General features: G+C 40.2%; 1 protein-coding gene across 2 annotated transcripts in view; it reads left to right on the top strand.

The window, feature by feature from the left end:
- The window catches only part of TMCC3 (transmembrane and coiled-coil domain family 3), a 131,827-nt gene that overhangs the window by 24,716 nt on the left and 91,476 nt on the right, over window positions 1–15,635 (top strand). The window lies entirely within an intron of this gene.

Raw genomic sequence — 15,635 nt, 5'->3', positions numbered from 1 at the left:
ACTGTGTCATTCCATTTTACAAGAAGAGAACTTTCAAATCATTAGTGCTAAGATGTATTTCCTGATGTCTTACTGTCTTGTCTTTTGTTTCCTTATAAAACATCTGGAATCCTATCCTGTGGCACAGAAAGAAGGTTGTTTGATTTAAATTTAATGTTCTTTAGCTAGTTAACTTGCCCTTTTGCTTTGTCTGCCTTTTGGTAATTGCTCCCAGATTCTTGGTATAAACTCTACAAATACTTCAGGAAATAGTAAGAAAAGCCCAACTTGTACCTTGGAGAGGATCACTGTGAGAGACTGATCATGATATAGGGCAGTGTCAATTACAGGAATATTTCTGTATCACTGGAGATAAAGCTATATGACTGTATACTTTTAAGACACTTTGATCCAGAGTTATGTGGGTAAAAATATAGCTCTTAAAACTGGCTGTTTTAAGCTGAACCCATTAAACTTGTATATATGTGTAAGCTTCAAGATGTGCACAGAGGATATTCTAAACAGGCGGTTATGTCAACAGTCCACATTCACCTTAAGGACTAAATTCCTCATTCCTTTGTCTTCTATAGGTTGGTTTTTTTCACATCTACCTGTGGGGAGTGACAGTATTTCATACTGAATTTACCCAGAGCAACACAATCCACACTTTGTTAAAGTCCTTAGGCTGACTTAGGCAGTCTAGATGGGTTAACCTGCTTGTTGTGGAATATTGTTTCTGTTTTTAGACAAGCATGAATTGATCTAGACAAACCAGAACCCATCAGCTGATAGTGGTTTTAAGTACATTTGTACCATAGGAGCTGAAAGGGGGAAAGTCTTTTTTTTCAGCACATCCAAATTGAATTGTCATGTCTTGAAGAACTCCCAGATTTTACTGATAAATAGCCAGCAACTTCATCACCCTTCATCTCCTCTGCAACAACAAACACAGCAACACTTTTTTGGGTGCCAGGTAGCGTTACTGTGAAGGAAGCTGAAGGAGTAAAGGGTGCTCACTGTCATCTCTCTAAACTACAACCAGGTGGCAGCGTCCCTCAGGACACTGCTGATGCAGCTGGATCTAGCTGGCCATTAGCTGTCTGTTCCTAGGGCATCGTGGGGAAATGTGTATTCTGCATCTGCTGCTGAAAAAGCACCCGGAGGCACTCAGGAGTCATGAGAAGAGATGCTATTGATTATCTGTCTGTGGTAGAATAATGGCCATACCAGGACACAACTGTAAGTCTCTTGTGGCAATCAGTATCACATACTAGAACACAAGTTTAAGCATCAAGCTGCACAGGTGTGTATACACAGGTACAGCTATAGGTACATATGGAAGGGGTCACTGCTGCTATAGCCCTCATCAGTGTTGTTAGGAGTGTGTCCTTAGCCAAAACCTACATCCAAGCTGCCATTCTTACTTGCTATTGATTCTCACAGTCTTCATGAGATTTCCACATTTTAGCCCCTTTATACTTTCATCCTCCAGGCCATCACTGCCAACAAGTACCACAGTTAAACTGGGACACTCAACTGAGTAGCTTTTAACCACAGACAGCTGGGGCAGTTGTTAGAGGCAATAGATCAAAGTGGATGGTGGAGAAAAGTTTGTTTAATTGGGTGCTAAAACTGTTGTTCTGTCTGCACTAAATTAGACCAGCAGGAATCCTAATGTTGCATGCTCCCTGACTGCTAGGAAGAACTGATTTAAATGCCACTGAGGGGCCCTCACACAGATCTCAGCATCTGAGATCTCAGAGCATCTCAGTATCACGTCACATTTGTTCCTCTCATCTGTTGCTCACTTTTCCCACTTGCTTACCTCTGCTCATAGAGGAGCTTTTTCCATATCCTCAGCTGAAGTCCTGTGTGTGGTTCTACACATATTGGTGCAAGGATGCACCAAGCAGGGGGACTTTGGCCTCTGTGTGGTAAGATCTCAGGCAGGAATGAGTTTGTACCTCTGTGTGTGCAGACTCCATGGGAAAGGAGAGGAGGAGATCATCATGTTTCTTTCTTAACAGCACTTGTTGTCTCGTGCATGTTGCTCTGGCATCCCAGCTGCCTCAAGACACAGCCACCAATGTAGCACAACAATCTTCAAGAACTGCTTTGTGGGCACGGATTACTGGGGTGAGATATCCCATAGACCTCAGAGCAAAAAGGGCTCTGATCACAGCCCCAACAAAGGGCTTCTTCATGCTTCTTTCACAACTTCTTGCACCTCAGGGTTGTCTTCCCTGGCCCCCAAAAATTGATTTATTTTCAGCAAGGTGCCTGAGGCGTCTTCTCTGCTGCCCTTCGCATGGAGTTGCACTTGGCAATGCTGACTGCAAGCGAGAAGCTTAGAGCTGGCTCTTTGGTACAGTGTCTTGTACATACTATGACAGATTAAGGTCTAGAAAGCTACCTGAGGCTGACACCAAGGTGTGTAAGCACTAGAGAGGTGAGAAGTACAGAAATGTCTGCACTCTTCCTGAAGAGATGTCTTCACCTATGTTTTTCAGAGACTGAAGTGGGCGGCTGTTTTTTGTACTCAGATTAACTTTGCTTGGCTACATGTAGGCCCAGAGATGTAGTTCTTGAGAAGACTGGGGTAAAATAATAATTTCAAAACAAGGTAACAATGTGAAAATAGACATGATTTTAAGAATTGTAAATTTGAGTGCAAATATGCCGTTCATCTTTTAGAGATGATACCATTTTCATATTCTTTTGGAATAAATTTTGGTTGTATTTTTTGTTGTTGTTTGTTTGCTGGTAGATGAGCTTTTTGCTTTTTATTGCATCTATGGGATCCTGATTTACAGCTGTGTGGGAAAGTAGCAGTGACTCTTGGTTAAAGCAAGATTCCTATCTGTGGTGGTTTTGCCTTCAGACTTCTTCTCAGGGTCAAAACATCTTTTTTTCCATTGGAACTACATTCTTGTGTTAGTTTCCAGCCTAGTACTATCCTTGAAATGAATTTGGCTATTCTTTTGCAGTCAATACAAAAAGTTATTTCTTCTGTTACTTTTTTTTGAGATTGCTGAATTTATTTTTCCCCTAGGACAGCACATGGACAGACACAAACTTCTCAAAAGTACTTTTGGAATGAAACCAGCTTAACTGATGACTTGGTCACACAGCTTTTTCTGATATTTTTAAAGATCTTTCTCCTTAGGAAGGAGTTGTGTGGCTCCAGAAGTAATGATTGCAGAATTGGATTCAGGCTTGAATTCATTGCAAGGTTATAAACGGATTATTAACAGCTGCTTCTCCTAGTTGTAAATTCTGTTACAGATGTTTGAGATTTGGCCATAAAGGTGAAAATTTCCTTTGCTAGAGTTATCTGAGGGAGACAGGCCTGGCTGGGAAAAAGGTGCGGCGGGAGCAAAAGGTTGGGTTCATGTTTACCTGAATATTTCAGTTGTTTGCTCTAAAGGGATGAAAAGCAGAATTAAAGCTGTCCCTCACTCCTCTGGGAAGATCAGATGGCAAAACTGCTGCTTAACCTTTCTCAAGAGAGGTTGGTGAGTACTGATTCACTATGGAGCGATTTGTCTTGAATTTTGATTTGTATCTGGCCCACTAGGAAAAAGAATTGGCTGTTGTCATTGGTAGATGATAAGAATATGCAATCCTTGACTGGAACAAATATCTGTGACCTGTTTGGGAAGATGGAGAAATCAATGACTAGGTGACAAGTCCTGTGTTTGGTAGCCCCAGAATGTATTTCACTGCTTAAAACTGCTTGCATAACAGCAGGGAGTAGACTCCAGCTCTGAGGTTTAAAGTGTTTACTCTGTGAAAATCCTCTGAGTTCAATTTTCTTCAGATATTTGTGATCCAGTGAAAATTAAATTGTGGTAGAAGGTTTATGAAGCATGAACAGATACATAAGAGAATGCACACAGTTGGATATTCACATCTGCACATTTTCCATTAAAATCCTGACTGCCTGTTTGGGGAAAAAAATAATTGGCTCAGAATTATACAACTGAATTTAGTTACTTGAAGTAATTAGGACAGTGTATGTGGCTTGTGAAGGGGCCACAAGGGTGACTTTTTGTATAGAATCATAGCTTCTAACTTATTAGAAGATGAAGTATATAAAATGCCTCCCTTGTTTTAGTGATCTGCGGGGACTAAAGCAACTTGTGGAACTGGAACTACAGCTACAGCTCTGCAGTATGATAGTGGTTCAAAAAGAACTTTAGAAATAATATTTTGAGTCTATCAGCTTACCAGCTACTTTGGAGACTGTGTACAGCTGTGAAAGAGGGGGCACACTGCTCTGCAGTGGCTTGCATAGAATGGGGTATGAAGGGGCTAAGAACATAGTTCCATTTTCAGTAGAGTTTGTGTACTTTTTTTCACAGAGAGAAAACAATTTAATCCTTTGTGGCAATAGGTCCTTTTGGAAATACAGAAGTATTAAGCCTACCTTCTGTCCTTTTCCATTTGTGGGGTAATGTGTGGTGGTTATCTGTAGTAACATCTGGGGATGTTGCAGTTTAGAAAGATTTACTTTTACCAATTTTTATTAAAAGTTTGTTGAGTGGTGGGTGGATTTCTTTTGCTTGTTTGTTTTTAATACTGTGTGAAAGATGCTGTATATACAATACATAGAATGGTAGCAGAAAATAAACTGGCCTGGATTAAAAAAAAACAGTCTTTGGAGACATAGAAATGCTAATTTTGGGCTAAATTGCAAGCATACACTTTGTAGTAGACAAAAATTGTAGGGAAGTAATGTCCTGGCTTTCAAGCATATAGCTGAGAACACCTGTTATTATAATTCCAGCTTTATGTTCCAAGTGAATAGAACTCAATAAATGTTACATTTTGTTCTCATTTTCTGTATACAGACTTCAGTTTCAATTTACATAAACTATGTGCTGTGGAGTGTTTTTCTGCTTCCTCTCCTTGTTATGTATATTTTCATGTACATGGCAACACCTTGAATAGTTTTGCTATCTCTCTGAGGCATACTGTATGAGGGGATGTATTCCCCAGATTTATTCTCCCCATATCAATTGTTTTACTCTGTAAAGAAATCCAGCAAGCCTAAAGCAGGATATTACATTTCATGTGAAAGATTATGACAGCTGACAAACATACAGTCTGTTTGTTCCATGCTTGGTGATACTTGTGTTGCCCTGGTATTCTAGATTGTGTCTTTGGTCAAAAAATCAAAATATTATAAAAGTTCAGCCCATTCTGTGCTTCTGAATGGCTTGATCTAGCAATCTGTGTAGTGCTGTAACAGGCTAGGATCCTAAGCTAGAGCATGTCTTGATTTGCATATGGTACAGATGGATAAAAATATTTGAGAATTGGTACTGCTGTATTTTCCCCCTTTCCTGCTGTTTCTGCTTGTTTGTGAGTTGTACTTTCCTACTGTTTCAAGTAATCCTTAGTAATGCAAATATTAATAGGTTTAATAGCAACCAAATGAGATATGATTTTAAAACTGGATTTTAGTTTCTACATTCACATCATAATTTTGCAATTGTAACAGGGAGGAGTAAAATACTAATTTGTTAGCTGTATGAAAAAGAACTTTTTGTTTATCTTGCATTTTAAAAATGGGCATAATTAAATCATTGCTAACCAATAAAACAAATTATAAGTGCTTTCACTAAAGTCTTTAATTTGCAGTGTTCATTTGCAAAAACCCAGGGGATAATGGGGATTGATCCTGTGATGGGTGCATAATTTGATGCTTCTGGTGCATGCAGCACTCTTGTCCTAATGACTTTCAAATGATGGAAAAAATGAGTTGTATTCATCTGCCATTGCCTGAGAATCTTGCTTGCGTGTATCAAATGCTGCAATCAGTTGAGAGGACTGATGGAAACTGACAGCACATAATCTCATTCCAGTGAACCTGTGTTCTCCCAGCAGGTTATTACTGGGTTTCTTTCAACACCTGTAGATTTTGCACTTTGATTTTCCTGTTTTGTAGTCTTTCAAACTCTCCTTCCCAAGCCCATATCTCTTATGCACACACAGACTGGTCTGTGATTAATGTCTTGCTGTTTTGAGAGGGAGAGTTGCAAAATGGCTCTCACAGAGAAAAGATCCAAAATGGAGGGAGATCCTTTGGTCACATAGCTACCATACCATACATGCCACATGACTGGGCATGATTTGACATGCATGCCATTGCATGATAATGGGGAGGAGAACTAGGGAGAAAAGGAGTGAGAAGCTTTGTGGTCACCCCCTTTCTCCTGTGCCCTCTGCAGCAAATATTCAGCCTATAGCCATAAAATCAGAAATTAATTCATTTTGTCCAGTTGATCAGAAGTTTTCTGCTGACTACTCCATATTAAATATGCCGGTTTATGATGAAGATTGAAACCCTTTTCTTTGGCCTCCATGGCAAACTGAAGGAGAGATAGCTTGTGCTTGTCCTCCAGCCCAAGCCTGTTGACAACTAAGGACTTGAAAATGGGGATGCTTTTGTAAGCAGAGTCCATTCTCAAGGCTAAAATGATTCTTCTTCTCTTATCAGGCAGCAGTATCTGAAGTAAACAGAAAAGGGCTCCTGAGCCAGGAGATATCTTGTATGACATGTATTCAGACCGAAATTGCCATGACCTCTGGGTTGCCTTTGCTTATGTAAGGCAGGGGATGGCAGAGCAGGAGGAGGGAGCAGTGTGAGCAGGGCATACTCTGCCCGCTTCCAGTAAATTTAAAAAACTTCCTGAGAGTGCAGAGTGGCTTTAACTTCCTACTGACATTGACATAACATCATATCTGGTCATCATAGCATTTATGCTGTCTGCTCAGAGACAAACTTATTTTCTTCAGACATTTCTATAGCGTTCCCTCCGCCTGAGGAACTGAGGTTCCTGAACCAACACTCCAACTCATTTCCTCTGAAGATATAGTGTTTCTAAGCACTTAGTGAGCTGAATCCATTGCTGTATGGACTATTACACAGTAGGAAAATATTATGGGTATTTAATGAATCTTCTAAGTTTTTGACTGGAGTCCAACAAGCATGGGCCCCTGTGAATTGCCACGCTGCTTCAAGGCATCTGTTGCTTTTAATTTTTGGGGAGTTTTTGTATGTTTGGTTCATATTAACACAAAAGGAAAAGACACGCTTTTATTTCTGTTGGGACTCTTTTGGATGCTAGAGTTGCCCATAAGCGCATTTGGATTCCAGGACTCTCAGGTGCTGGGAGTTCTTCAATTAGCAGGGACTCTCTTCTGCCACTGGCTTTTTTTGCTCTAAGTATGCCACTCTTGCCTCTCCTTTTCCTTCTTAACTGATTTTTTTTTCTCCCTGTCACTTTACAGTAGAAGTTGTAACGTTACTGAACCACTGCTGTGCCTCTCTGTCCTTTCTGCATCAATCAAGTCACGTGGAACAGAGAGAATGCCTTGAAGGTTGCAGCCTCCCCTTTGTTCTGCCTATACATTGAAATAAAGGGTGCAGGCAAGAAGGAAATTAGCTGTGGCCCCTTTTTAGGGGGTGATCTGAACCCTGCACCTCAGTTCTAGGTCTGATGCTGCCTGTCCCATTTATAACTTTCATTCCCCACAAGAGCAGTGCTGTGTGGTTGTTAAAGGAACTGGGATTTGTATAAAACAAAATTTCCTATGCTGTGATATGGAAAATCTCATCTGACCCATCTGTGATGCAGGATGAGTAATGTGAATGGAAATCATGTGGAAGTTGTAACACGGTGAGGGATCCTATGCAGTGGCAGAGAACTGAAGCATGAAAATCCTGAACTAAACACAACAACCCATTATTTCTCTTATTATATTTAATTGTCAGGGTTCTTTTTTTGTTCACTCTGCTGTTGTAGTTTCAGAGAAGTGTAGTGCCCAGTACACTACCGTACTCTTTCAGAAGCATCAGTATCTACAGGTAAAACAGGTAATCAGTATCTACAGGTAAAACTAATGTCTCTAGATTCCAAGGTGAAGTTTGTTTTAGAGTCATTGTTTGTCTGTAATTTGTTTTTCCAACAGCATGACACAGATGTATTTCTGTTACCTGTCTAATCTCCACATCTACCCATTTTCCATGTTGCATTTGTGCAACTGATATGTTGCACCTACAGTATGTTCATATGGTAATATCTTATTTCAAGCCCATTTCAGTGAATTTAAACTTCTAAGTCTGCCCTCCCATGTACTTGCAGTCCCTTCTAGATGCTCTCTGTACTGTGTGTAGAAAATGCATGTTCTCTGTCTCAGTGTGTCAGTTGAGCCCTGAGTGAGTATCACACAATAAAGCCATTCTGTGTGGTAGCAAACCTCTGAGAAGGATGGTCTGGTTTTCTGTTGTGGAAGAGCATAAAAAAACTGTGTATTCATTTGAGATGTAGAACATCTCCTACTTCTGTCTTACAGAAAGCCCTTTTATCCTGTCATAGGAGCAAGAGTGGCAAAATCTGTCTCTGATAAATCCACATTAGATCTTTCCTAACACTCTATGACTTATGACCTCCTGGGTGTTTGCAAAGAGAGAGCTTACTTCCTCTCCTGTTTCCATGTTTCCTGTGAGCTGAAGTTGAACAGGGCCAGGCAATCTCTGATCAGTCAGCATTATTTGTTGCTCTCACAAAGACAGAAAATCTTCTGCTGAATGGAAGTTCCCACACAGTGTCTGTCTCTTATCTGGTGGTAACTATCCTCTATTTAATTTCTATTTTCACAGCATTCTTATAGATACTGCGTTGTCTATCTATACTTTTGATGGAAAATTTTTGTCAAACTTCCTTTCAAAAGTCACTGCTGAATATACAGTCCTTTATTAAGAGAATTACTATGGCAGTGTAAATTGTGGTAGTCTACTTTCTGAAACAGTGAGAGTTAGAGAGCAGAGTCCCGTCTCTGATGCAATAGCATTGATCTGCCTGTAGCTTTTACTACTGTGAGATTGAAATACATCAGCCCAAATTCACTCCAAAGAATCTGAAGCTTTTAAATGACAACTCATTTCTCTTTGCACCGAATATAGAGAGTGCCTGGGATAGGTATTTAGGTGCCACAGATTAAGAAAACAAGTCCGCTGGATGAACTTGGGCCACAGGGAGCAAGTAAATGCACTTTGAATTTAATTATTTACTGTGTGAATTGATGCAGTCACTTAACCTCCTGCAAAAAACATGGGCACCTCACTAAAAGTGGAATGGCTGATAAGGACTCCTTTTGGTTACAACTGTGGTACCCAAAATGCTGAGATTAAAAGACAGGTTGATGAGGCAACTGATTTAGGTTGTGATGCAATTTTCACTAAAATTAATGCATGGACTGCAACTTCAAGAGAGCTGAACTGAGCTCTAAGAGATAAAAGAATTCACTAAACACAGAATCAGAGAATATCCTGAGTTGGAAGGGACCCACAAGGATCATCAAGTCCTACTCCTGGCCCTACACAGGACCATCCTCAACAGTCACACCATGTGTCCAAACACTTCTTGAGCTCTGTCAGGCTGGTGCTGTGACTACTTCCCTGGGAGCCTGTGCCAGTGCCCAACCACCCTCTGAGTCATGAACCTTTTTCTAATACCCAACCTAAACCTCCCCTGACACAGCTTCAAGCCATTCTCTCGAATCCTGTCACTGATCACCACAGAGAAAAGACCAGTTCCTCCTGGAACAGCACCTCCTGTTCCCTTCTCAAGGAAGCTGCAGACTGCAGTGAGGTCTCCCCTCAGTCTCCTCTTCTCCAGGCTGAGCAGACAAATGACCTCAGCTGCTTCTCATAAGGCTTCCCTTCAAGTCCCTTCACCATCTTCATTGCCCTCCTTTGGATGGTCTCTAGTAGTTTGATCACAAGACACAACAGAATATTTGTCTTGCTGTTTAAAGCTTTTATTTAGTTTTAAAATTTCAAGTCTTTTTCTTAAATAAAAATCTGCCTATGGTGAACTGCAAATGGCTGGTCTGATTACAGCAGAGGAGGAGTTAATGAAAGCTTTGTCCTCATCTTTCCTCAAAATTTTCAGTTTAAGATTTTTTCTATATCTGAACTTGACCAAATATAATGTCTTTTGACCTTTACCTTCTTTATTTTTCACATTAATATATTGTTCAATTACAGCTAGTTTTGGGGGAGAGACAAATCACAGAATCACGTGAGCTGATGCCTCTGTGTCCCCCTCCTGCTCAAAGCAGGTCTTATTAGAGCAGGTGGCTTGGACAGACCAATGTTGGATTTTGAGTATCTCCAAGGATGGAGGTTCCATGGCCTTTCGGAGAATGCGGTCCCATATCCTGGCCAAAACAGATCTCTTTTCAGCAGATGACACCCACAACAGCTCTGAAAGCACTGTCATTATCTTGGTGGATGGACAAGTATCCTGGATTTCCTCTAGGAACAAGCAGGCATTCATATTTCTAGAGAGACCTCATGTGCAATAGATACTCCATCCTACCTTGGAGTTTTTTTGATAGCTTCAGTTAGGGTTTAACTGGTATGCACTCAAAGTAGTCTTGTTGGAATTTTTCAAACAGGGAGAAAACCTAGTCTCAGCTTGACCACTGTATCTCCCATTCCGTTTTTCTAGCTAGATTTCTTTGTTGGCTGCTACAGAGTTCCTATTAAGGAACTTGCTATTGCTCCTTTGGATCAGTGAAGAAGATTCTACCAGATCTTTTGGGGGATGTGGAGCTATCTGAGCTGACTGCTGAGATCTTTACCTCAAACCAGTCACAGTGTCACTTCTGTGAGTGTGTTTGATACTGATTTGGTAGAAAGCCAGTCTGTGTGCAGGCAGGAGGGGAATATCACCTCCTGTAGCCTTCTAGCAAATGTTTGGGACTGAAAACTGCTGTGTTACTGGCCTCCATCCCAGCTGACCTGCAAAAAGCAGTTTGAGGAGATCAGAAAAGCCCAGAGGAATAGTAAGGTCTAGGACTAGAATTAAAGGTGACTCTCTTTTTTGCTGACCCCCTAGGGCTTGCTTCTTAAAAGATTTGCCCTCCTGATTTCTTGAAGCTGGGCACACTTTGCAGAGATGGGATGAGAGGTAGCTGCCTCCTCCCTTCCCTGCTAGGATATGGCAGTACTGCAACTCATACTTGGAGGGATGGAGGCTGCTTTTTTCCTCTTGGAGCTTTCTGGAGATATGTCAGTAAACCACGTGCATTGTGTCACGGGAAATATTAAATGCCGCAACTTTCTTAAAAGATGAAATTTTTTTCCCTTGGTAAACACTATATGAATATTAAATACAATATTAGCTCAACAAGTTGCATGTATTACTAGCAGTATGCACTCACAGGGTTGCTCATTACACTGCTGGTTTTAAAGGGTCTTGTTTTTAAAATGGTAAAAGTTGTTTCTTGTATTTAAATACCATTTCTAGTTTCTCAGTCTCTGGGGTAATATTAGTATTGAGACCCATAAACCAGAGGAAAAAAACTTTTAAAGCATACAATCTTACATCTCCTGTTGTTTTGGGTTTTTTTTAAGCAAGGTTTTCAATCCTGGAGGGTTCTTAGTTTTTAAAAATACTGCAATTCTGCTTTGACTAGACTTGCTCTGCAGCCTTGTACTTTCTATAGCCGTTAAAACCAGCCTCAGTTTTGGTCTCAAAACTTGAATGTTAATACTGCTAATTAACTTTTGGCATGGTAAAATGGCAAGATTATTAAAATGTTTTCTAGTTTTGTGTCCCTGTGTTGACTGATTGGATTGTTTGGATGTCATTAGGCTACTTATTTATAGCAAGAGTATGAGCAATGCACTATAAGCAGGGGAAGTAATTCCTGGCTGCTTAGCTAGAAGTTCAAATGTTAATTTTTGTTAGTGTTTAAATTGAATGAAAGCATCATTTTGTTCAATTCTTCAGTATTCCAAAGAAATCAATTACACAAGTGCAATTGAGGCAACAACCTTAATCTCTCCTTTTATTATACAAGTTGACAGTGCCAGTATTAGCCTGCAGTCTTCCTGACTTGTTTATGAATGTTGTACATCGCTTTGCAGTCACTTAATAAAATTAAATTTCCTGAACTTGAGAGAAACTGTTCAATTCTTTTTAGAATAAGAGCCCAGATATCCACCGCATGGAGATAAGTCATATTTTATTAAAAAATATCCTCAGTTGAAGGATATATTTTGCAAAAGATCCCTTAATGGAGATAGTGTTTAATCTTTCTGTTGTCTGTGGATTTTATGTACATGACTGACTTTATGATTCAACACACACACACCATTACCACCCTTGCCCTCTTAACCACCCCATGCATTAAAAACCCAATACTTCCTGACAGGAAAAAAAAAAAAAATAGGAGCAATCTTTCCCTCCTACCAGAAACCTCTTATAGACTGATGTTCTTCCTGCACCAGAATTCAATAAAAGAACTTTTTAAGTCCAGTTCAAGAATTTGACCATTTGTATTGATTTTTACCTTGAGAAGTGTGTGTAAAACTTGGGATCAGCTAGAGAATGTGTTCAATTGGGTCATTCTGTCATGATTTAATAGCAGTGGAGCTCTTCTAGCCTCTGTGAATGGAGTCTGCAAAATCTCCAGGGTCTTTGTACAATCTTCATGAATATGGTGTTTATTAGAAATTGTATATGGCTGCTTAACAGCCTGCGACTGAGGTAAGAGCGGTGTATCAGCCCCGATAGTATCATTTTGGCTTTGTATCTCCTATTTCTACCCTAGCAGCCAGGGCAATGCTCATGCCTGGAACTTTTCTAGTCCCTGCAGTTTTCTGCCCTTCCAGGTTCAAAGTAGGCTGGCTTCAAGGTCTGGCTGCCAGCCCAGTGGGACTACTACTGTGGTTTTCAGTGACTGAAGGAGGACATTGATTTAATGATTCTGGTTTGCTAGATATATTGGGGGTATTGCTACATGTTAGAAGTTAAAGATAGGTTTTAAGTTTGGGTGGGTTTTTCTTGAGTTACATTTCTGAAGGCTGCCTACTGGTAATAGGTGGACATGCAGATATAAGTTCTGTATGAGTAAACAGAAGAAGACTGTGTTGCTATCATTGATGATCCATGCTTTGGTATTAACTGGCAGTTGTCTTAAGTGTTTAAGAGAGTGTTCTGCAATGTTAATATGCACCTGACAGAAAACAGTGCAGAGAATGTATTTACAGGAAAAACAGCTAAAATTATTTCTAAAAAGGGAAATTTAATAAAGTGGAAAACAGATTGAAAGTACTGGTGAGGTAAGCACTACTGGTATGTTGTAGCTGTCCCTCAAATTTTCCTCATTAGGGGGCTATGGTTTGGTGCAGGTTTGTGATCAGCATACCAAACAGTGCCCTCAGAAAGAAGATCAGAAATTTGTAAATCTGCTTTTAAAGCATGCAGAGAAAGGCGCAACAAAATCATCCTCCTTGGCTGTATCTGTAATAAATAATAAAACTGGAATGGGGCAGGATGATAAAAGGACTAAATGAATGTTCTTAATGAATGCTTGTGTATAGACTTTAAAATAATTTGGTGGAAACAGAAAAGTTCGGAGGTTTACTTTGTCTGCTATTTTGTTGTTCAGACTGGCTGATGAATACAATAGTCTTGTTGGCCTTAATATTCATTAATTCAAATCATGTCAGTCATCTGTTCTTTTCACTCTTCTTTTTTTAGAAGAGGTGCTAATGTATTTGATCAGTTCTTAGTGAGGTGGCTCCATTTGATTTCTCAGTATAATTGCAGTTTGCGCACATCTGCAAGTAGCGATTTTGAGTTTTGCTTTTTATTGTTTCTTGTTCCAGTGAATCTGTCATAGAAGAAAATGTGGAGTCATCTGAGGGGAAGATCTAAGTAGCCTGCTGGGCTATCTTCAAATCAGATATCTAGCAGACTGGCCTGGAAAAAACAACACCATCTGGATATGGAAAGAACCCTTAAGATGTTTTTGCATCACAGAAGGTTATTGACAGGGTAAATGTGCAGCGGTAAAAACCTGCCAGAAATCTGTGAGCTGGTCCATGTGCTTTCCAGCAGCAGTGGGTGTTAAAACTTCCTGGACTAACGGCCTCCAGCTGTACTTTAATTAGCTCTCCATGAATTTCAGCTCTCACTAAGTTCAGTTCCTACATGTTAGGACTACTTGGGAAAAAAAAAAAATCCTTGTTTGATTTATTATTTTCATTTCCCTGGTATGGATCTCTCCCAAAAGTTTTTCATTGTCAATAGATGAAACATAGTTTTATCCAATCTAAACTAGTGATAGCTTACAAAGTATGTGTTTATCCATCTAAAAAGATCAGCCATTTTAACTAAAACTATTTTTAAAGCCAAAAGACTAAAATTTCTGCTCATGATTGTTACCAGACTTTTCCCTAGCAGATGTTAAAACCTCTTCTAAGGAATAAGCCTTTGGAGAGTTGCATTCCACCACTAACCTAGTAGAAGCACAGACAATACTTCAGGTTAGCATGGCAAAGGCAGTGAGTGTCACATTTAGCCTGATTACTTATGTGGTATGGATAGCTATTACTTACATGAAGATGCTTGGGAAAGGGTTTTGGAATAAAGGACAACTAGAATAATGTGTCTGCTTTTGCTAGAACCAGCTGCCTCATCAACTCCACTCCTGTGATCGGTGCTTGTTACTCATTTTAAAGTATAAATCAGTATTTTAGCACCAGTACAGCTAGTGGGACTGTTCTTTCAGAAGCTCTCTCTCCAGGGCTGGAGGAAAAAATTGATCTCATCCCTCTGATTAGAGGAAAAATTATATTGCATCCCGCTATTCACCTGCACTCTCTCAGCACACTTCAACAGCTGTCTTGGATTTGGGGAGCTGTAAAGGATGCTTTCACTGTGTTATGTTAAGCAGAACTCTTTCCAGGAGCTGACCCAATCGAAATCAAAGTGTGGTGAAAGTGAAGTTGAAAGAAAAATGGCTTAAAAGCCAGCCTGTGCTGTAATCACTCTGTGAACCTTTCTTCTCTCATTTGAGTTCATTATCCTAACCTGAGGAAGCTTAAAATCAGACTGAGTGCAGATGTTATCAAATACGACTCTGCACTCTGTATTCAGAGCTCTGTGCCGCCTCCTGACTCTGCTCCATTTTTAGTTTTGGAATAATGTAGCTCTTGCATGGTTTATTACACAAAACATTCTGGCAGCAGAAAGGATCAAGAGTAGGTGGAGCCATTATAGCTGTTATCTAATTCCTTTTGAATGTTAGTGAGTATTAAATAAAAAATAAAAAGGTTTTTTTTTTATGTGTACTCCAGGGTTTCCATTTTGTGTTGCAAAAGGAGTGGATTATTTAATAGCTAGTTGATCCTCCCTAAACAAGGTAAGATCCAAATGCTGGAAATCAAAAGCAAGAACTCCCAGTAACCTCAGAAGTGGCAGGGGGTTTAACTCCTGTAAGTGTGACTACACTCCAGAGGGTAGCCTGGACATCTCCCTTACGATGTGTCTGTAACATCGTAGCCTGGACATCTCCCTCCCTGTGTCTGCTTTTGTGAGAGCAGAGGTGGTACTGGAGGAAAACAGGCACTCCCTCCTTCATGTCCTCCTGGTGTGTGACTCCCACAGCAGACTTGCCTGGATCTACCAGGATCGTGGTGTGAGGAAGGAGGAGGTAGGTGGGGACAAACTTGTACCTTTAAGAAGCCTCTGCAGGCTGCAGTGAATAAAGGACAGCTAAACATGGGAGCATGGGAAGTACTAACAGCTGTCAAAAACCTCATGTTCAAGCACAGCATTGTTTTT

This window comes from Anomalospiza imberbis, chromosome 5 (assembly GCF_031753505.1).
Source record: "Anomalospiza imberbis isolate Cuckoo-Finch-1a 21T00152 chromosome 5, ASM3175350v1, whole genome shotgun sequence".
Taxonomy (NCBI): domain Eukaryota; kingdom Metazoa; phylum Chordata; class Aves; order Passeriformes; family Viduidae; genus Anomalospiza; species Anomalospiza imberbis.
The sequence above is the reverse complement of the archived record's forward strand: the minus strand, read 5'-3'. Positions and strand labels throughout refer to the sequence as shown.